Here is a 6459-nt window from a genome sequence, read left to right as displayed (position 1 = left end):
CCCTTTCTGTTGGAAAGAGACGTTTTTTTGCCTCATGGTAGGACAGGTTTTCTGTGGTCTTCAAAGTTATAATTTGTTTTCCTGTTTTCCAGACTGGGCATGACCTGGAGTACGTGCCATGTGCGCCATTGCAGTTGATGCATTTTGGTGTGCGTTCGCATCTTTCTTCTGTATGTACGTCTTCTGCGCATGTGACAAAAGTGGGTTTACCCAGGCAAGCCAACATGCTGTGCCCAAAGCGCTGGCACTTGAAACATCGTCTCGGATTCGGTATGTATGGGCGGACTTTACAATGGAGGTATGCGGCGTGGATGGGGTCAGGCAGAGTTGTGCGATTGGAAGTTAGGACGATGTGTTTTGTCTTGATTTCAGCATTGTTTCTCCGGATGGTTATTCGTCGGGCTGCTATTACTCCCTGTTCGGCTAGTTCTTCTTGCATTTCCGCATCGGTACTCTGCAGGAGTTCATATTCAGATATGACGCCCTTTGAGTGGTTCAGGGTGCGGTGCGGGGTTACCTGCACACTCATTTCTCCAAGATTCTGTAACAACATCAGTTTGATGCTTTGTTCTTTTGTGTTTACTTCTACAAGGAGGTCCCCGGTTCGCTGCTTTTTTGCTTTGTAGTCTTTGCCTACACAGTTTTTTAGGGTGTTGGCGATGACAAATGCAGACAGGTTGGCTACTGGTTCATCAGTGTTTGAGTGAACCATAAAAAACTTTGCAAACGTTTCTGGCTTCTGTGGATTCAATTTCTTCACATCTGTGCGACCCCTTTTTAGGGGCCGATCAGATTTTTTTGCAGATTTATCCATACGGCATGTATAAACTAAGGGTTCCTGATACTTTGTCGCCTCTCATTCACCCTTATACACAGAGGAAGGTCCCGGGACTCCCCGCCTGGTAGACAGACGAGGAGCCCATCGGCCGAGGATTGACCTTTCCTCGACCGCCACCATTCATGGTTTCTTCCCTCCACCTCTCAACCTATCGCCACGGTACGGATGACAGCTTCGGTATGGGGGCTAAGGGTCCGTGGTGGCGCAAACAACACCTCATTACACAAGGTGCCCCTGCGGGCAAAACAAAGCACTTCGCTTATTGCCAATTGAAGAGTTTGTTGTTCACTTGCCTGACAATTTAGGAGCCAAGGAATGCATTCCACAGGGGTGAATTCTCGGAAGAGCAGGCCTCCAAGGAAGACTCCTTGGTCTACATCGGGGAGTGCCAGCATGCCAAGGAAAATTCAAGGATCTGTGCCGGGCACAGTCGTTCTGAACGGTTTCAACCTGGGCCGCTACTGGACTCCCATGGGCCCACAGAAGACACTGTACGTGCCGGCGGTGGTCTTCCGATCTTACAACATCCTCGAGTTCGAGCAGAGTCCATGCTCACAGGACTCCAACTGTTTCGTCGAGTTCGTTGATACGCCCGAAATCAACGGCACCGTGCCGTCCTTTCCTTCCTCGGATAAATAAACTGCACGAAACAATGACCTGTTGATCTGCTTTTAATACTTCTGTATTATCTATTTCTATGTTACCCATGTTATTTGTTTTTACTAATGTATTTGCCCACTCCTGCTATGTCTCTCCTCAGAGACAGCAGTATTTATAAATAAAAAAAAAGGATATTCTGCACACCTCCCAACACGGGGCATGACGTGATTGCTTCTGTCAAGCATGAGAACGAGCCTGAGAATGAGAATGAGTCCGGAGGCCACTGGGATCCCTCATGCTGCAGGCACTGTCTGAAAGAGGCACCGACTACAATAAAGGAAAAAAAGACGAGGCACGCAGAGTAAAAATGGCGAGCCTCAAGCGATGCTGTGAATAGCAGCGTGTACTTCTTCTTCGGCAAGTACACCAGCGAAAGATTTCAGTCACATGCAATAACACGTGATTGTCGTGCTCAGCGTCATGGGGCGGCGACAGGTCACCGTCGTTCACTGAAAGTGCTGCTTGAACACCGCAGAGTTCGTCTTGGTGTCATCGGCGCTGACGAGGGACACCGGAGCCATATCGCATCACTGCAAGTTTCTTTGCTGTATTCAAATAGAAAGTGACATAAACTTCAAGCAGCAAGGAATTTCATGACTGCGGAACCGGTGCAACATACTTGTCACTGGAACAACAGAGCGCCAGGTGCCATCTACACGCATGACGCGACGTTGTTGGCGCTGTCTGCTTAAAAAATACTGTTTGTAAGAGCGACGAGGAGCGAAGCAAACAGGTTTCAGCCTCACTTTTTTTTTTTGTGTAGGGTAATGTGTCAGCATTCTGCTTTCGATTGGGTATTACAGCGGTTTGCACCCTGAATGCATTATCCTTCACATATTTCTTAGTGTTTGCACCATCGAATAGCGCTTTCCGGAATTCCGACACAAAATGCTTAAGAGAGCGCTGCTTACAATGCATTCGGAGGAATACAAGCTCACTAGTTAAGCTGGTACAGCTGCCAAAGCCTAGAGGCTGTGCTTTGCTCAGCTAACGAGACACGTAACCTTTCATAGGCATGTAGCCTTCCACAGGCATGCATCGAGACATGTAGCCTTTCTGCCTTTCATGGAAATTGTAAAGCCATATCGTTTATTATGCAGCCACACGAAGGGCAATAGCGGTTATAGAGTGGTTTCAAATCCACCTGGTGACAGCGCAGAACATCAATTGAGCGTTCATGCGCGGCACCGGACTTCCCTGCGCTGGACAGCACATCGCACCACCTGTTTGGTTGTAGCTTAGGATGCAACACATGTGCGGGCTCCAAGACACTTAATTGTGAGGTAGTTTTGAAAAAGTAAAAAAAACAAAAGGTTGCCCCGAGCATAAGAAAAACAAAAAAAAAATGTATGAATAATTGCAACCTTGTTCAGAAGTAAGCATCGTAATAACCATAATGGTTATGATGACTGAACGCATATAACATATTAACATAATGAAGTCCGCATTCCAAACAGCGCTAGCGTAAGAAACTGATAGAGGGTGCAAACAGTGAATACACTGACAAGTTCAGATAAAATTATTCTTTCTACAAGATAACATTCACAGCTCAGAATCACAGTTTGCCACACACCTGCCTGTATTCTGGAACAATATGTAAACTAGTAATAACCTAGTGCCTTAGTCACTATTTCTCTTTCTCTCAGGCAGCAACACAACATATGAAGTACAGCTCTCCCACATGAAAGTCGCCATTCAAGCGTCCAACGGTAAAGTACAACGGGCAGATTGGTCAGTGCCAACATGTGAGGGACTGTCTTTCTTTCAGGGGACCTTTACTCCCCACCTTCGAGCTGAAGCTGCGGGTAATTGGCAATCGGTGACCCCAAAGAGACGACTGAAGGTAAGAGGCATGCAGCAATAGTGCTTATTCTTCCAGTTATTCTCTTTTCTCCCGCAGGCAACTAAAACGCCTTCTCAGGGCGTAACTCCAACACGAAGATCATCAATCAAGCACCCAATGGTAAGGCACAACGGGCAAATTGGTCAGTACCATAGTCAAAGCTATTGTTGGGTCCGACTCAAACACTCTCTCTGTCCCTAGTTGTCTTGCGACCCTAGTTTGCACTGTTCCTCGAACCAGGTAGATTTACTAAGCATACCTAACTGCATGTAGTTACATGGGTTACATATAACCTAACTGATTAGCCCTATAACCTAACTGATTAGCCCCCTAGCTGCTTATATTTTATATGAAAAATGTTTTCATTCATAGTCAAGGTTACTAGCGAGCATTAGTTGTAACTGTTACCATTGCTAGAACAATCTTGCATGAAATTGCATTATCCTATGTTAGCATGAGCTACATCGCAATGTAGAAAAAACAATGCAGAATGTAGGCAACTAAAGTAATTCTATAACCATAATGAAGTAGAAGATTGCAGTATTGTCATGTCCAGTCGCTGTGTTCAATGCAGCGAAATACGCACAGGGTACTTTAAGACTGTTTATTTAAAGCTGATGAGGGTGCGACCAGCGTCGACCGAGGCAGGAGCCGAACTGGCCGCCCGAAGGAAGGAGGGAGCGGAGAAGCGTCCACGAGAGGGAGTGGCTTCCCAAAACAGGAGAACGCGGGGGCGCACCGTGGGGGGGGGGGGGGCATCTTGCGACAGCGCGCGAAGAGGGGCAAGTGATTGTTAGGACGGAACACTACACTGGTAACACACACACAAAAGGAAAGAAGGGGACATAGCACTTCCTTCTCCCTTAGAAAGCAGCCTGGTAGCGTGCAGGGGGTCGGCGCGAATGTGTGAAGGCGCGTAGTCCTTTTGATTGTGTCTTACCAGTGTAGTGTTCTGTCCTAACGGCCACTTGCCCCTCTTCGCGCGCTGTTGCCAGATGCCCCCCACGGTGCACCCCCGCGTCCTCCTCCTGTTCTGGGAAGCCACTCCCTCTCGTGGACACTTCTCCGCTCCCTCCTTTCTTCGGGCGGCCAGTTCGGCTCCTGCCTCGGTCGACGCTGGTCGCACCCTCATCAGCTTTAAATAAACGAAGTGTTAAAGTACCGTGTGCGTCTTTCGCTGCATTGAACACAGCGACCGGATGGGATTCGACCCGCGCTACGCAACGCTATTGAAAAGCCATGGCTACACGAGGGTTTCCCAATCAAATACCAGAATTCAACAGCTCATCGTGGGTCGGACGCCCTCAGTTCTACTTTGAAGCTAACAACATCACAGACCCAGCCTTGAAGAGGGCCAACCTGCTGACGCTGTGCGGGGAGCAGACCTACGACACTGTCTGCGCCCTTATTCAGCCAAGCACACCAGCAGCAGTGTCTTACGACGACATCGTAGCAGCGCTGCAAAAGCACTACAACCCGAGGCCATCAGAGGTCTACAGCCGGGCTCGCTTCTGCTAACGCTGCCATGCTTCCCTTGGACGTGATGTTACGCGACAGATTTGTGTGCGGACTGAGTGACGAGTCACTGCAGCAGCACCTGTTCGCTGAGAAGGACCTCACATTCAACAAAGCTTACGGCATTGCCGTATGAGCGGAGAGCGCCGGTCACCAGGAGAGAGGGATTCACCGGAACACCGAGCCGGTACACCAAACAAGCAACCAGGTGCACAAACCTTCTGTTGTTGCAAAATCGGTTAAAAAGGCACAACGCTGCTGGCGGTGTGACGACCAACACAACCCCCAGGGATGTCGATTCCAGTCAGCCACGTGTAATTTTTGCCACAAGCGAGGACATATCGAAAGAGCTTGCATTACGGAGCGGAGGAGCATCCACGGGAGGGAGTGGCTTCCCAAAACAGGAGTAGGATGCGGGGCGCACCGTGGGGGGCATCTGGCGACAGCGCGCGAAGAGGGGCAAGTGGCCGTTAGGATGGAACACTACATTGATAACACACACACAAAAGGAAAGAAGGGGACATAGCAAGTAATAACATTTATATCAGCTCCTCGTCACAAATGACCTTGCACTGTCTCAAGGCCAGATTTATGGGTCACTCTAGGAAGGGGCGGTCCCAGCCAAGCCATGTATTTCTTCAACATATTTGGCCGAAAAATGGAAAATGGCAATGACTTCCTCGAACCTAGTACTGCCTTTAAATGATGTTAACATGCCAGCACAAACTGTATGCCAGGAAGGCTCATACGCATTCGATGAAATGCTGTGTCTGTAGTGAGACCATGCCAACAATTGTGTACTTCTTTTTGTTACAGCTATATCTGCACCTATCGGTTTAGCCAGGACCACCTAGAAATGTTTTTTAATTGTGTGCACCACTGAGGGGGCTGGAACAACAATCCATCTGCTCTGCAGTGCAGTTCTGGTATGCGTACCGCAGCTTTCTTGTGCATGCTGGTGTGCGGCCGCCAAACACCAGGAATGTGGCCCCAGACCAGGAATGCACCCTGACACTGCCACACATGAGGGTACGGCGGAGTCAAGACGATGAAGAAGGTGTTGACTCACCTGAAGAAGCAGCAGTTATTGCAGCAGCAGGCCACAACTATGCAAACCTTGGCTACGGCCTAAGCAGTTTCAGCAGTGAAGTCATCCAATACATTGGGGGCTTTATCGTGACGCTTGCATAAAAAAAATAACATGCACTGCATGTACTGCTATGCTGGTGAAAGACAGCATCACCAGCATATTATTTTTATAAGGCACAATGGAGGGTTGATTATGCCTTCCGAAATTGTTCACCACACCCTTTATATGGCCGGGTATGTGCTTAGGCACTCATCGGAGAAAGTTGAAAAAATGACAGCAGACCGGCTAACCTTGTAGTTATTTCACCAATTCTGTGAAAGGCACAAGAAGAGTTTTGAGAGCCTCGAACATTACAGAGAAACTCCAGAGCATGTGATTGCCTTAATAAAATTCATACTCAAGACCTACATCACACTTCGCCTATGGGAACATTCAAGAAGGATAACAGAACAGACAAGAGATTCATATGTATGTGCACAGTTTACCAAACAAGTTCTGTTCCAACGTCAATAA

At 48.3% G+C, this 6459-nt stretch overlaps 1 pseudogene; it reads left to right on the top strand.

Annotated features, from left to right (window-relative positions):
- The first annotated feature begins 1231 nt into the window (after window positions 1-1231).
- Window positions 1232-6459, top strand: LOC149333540 (uncharacterized; annotated as a pseudogene).

The sequence above is a fragment of the Amblyomma mixtum genome, chromosome 8 (genome assembly GCF_055824585.1).
Source record: "Amblyomma mixtum isolate Tamu chromosome 8, ASM5582458v1, whole genome shotgun sequence".
Taxonomy (NCBI): domain Eukaryota; kingdom Metazoa; phylum Arthropoda; class Arachnida; order Ixodida; family Ixodidae; genus Amblyomma; species Amblyomma mixtum.
Note: the sequence above shows the minus strand (reverse complement) of the source record. Positions and strands in the feature narration are given on the sequence as shown.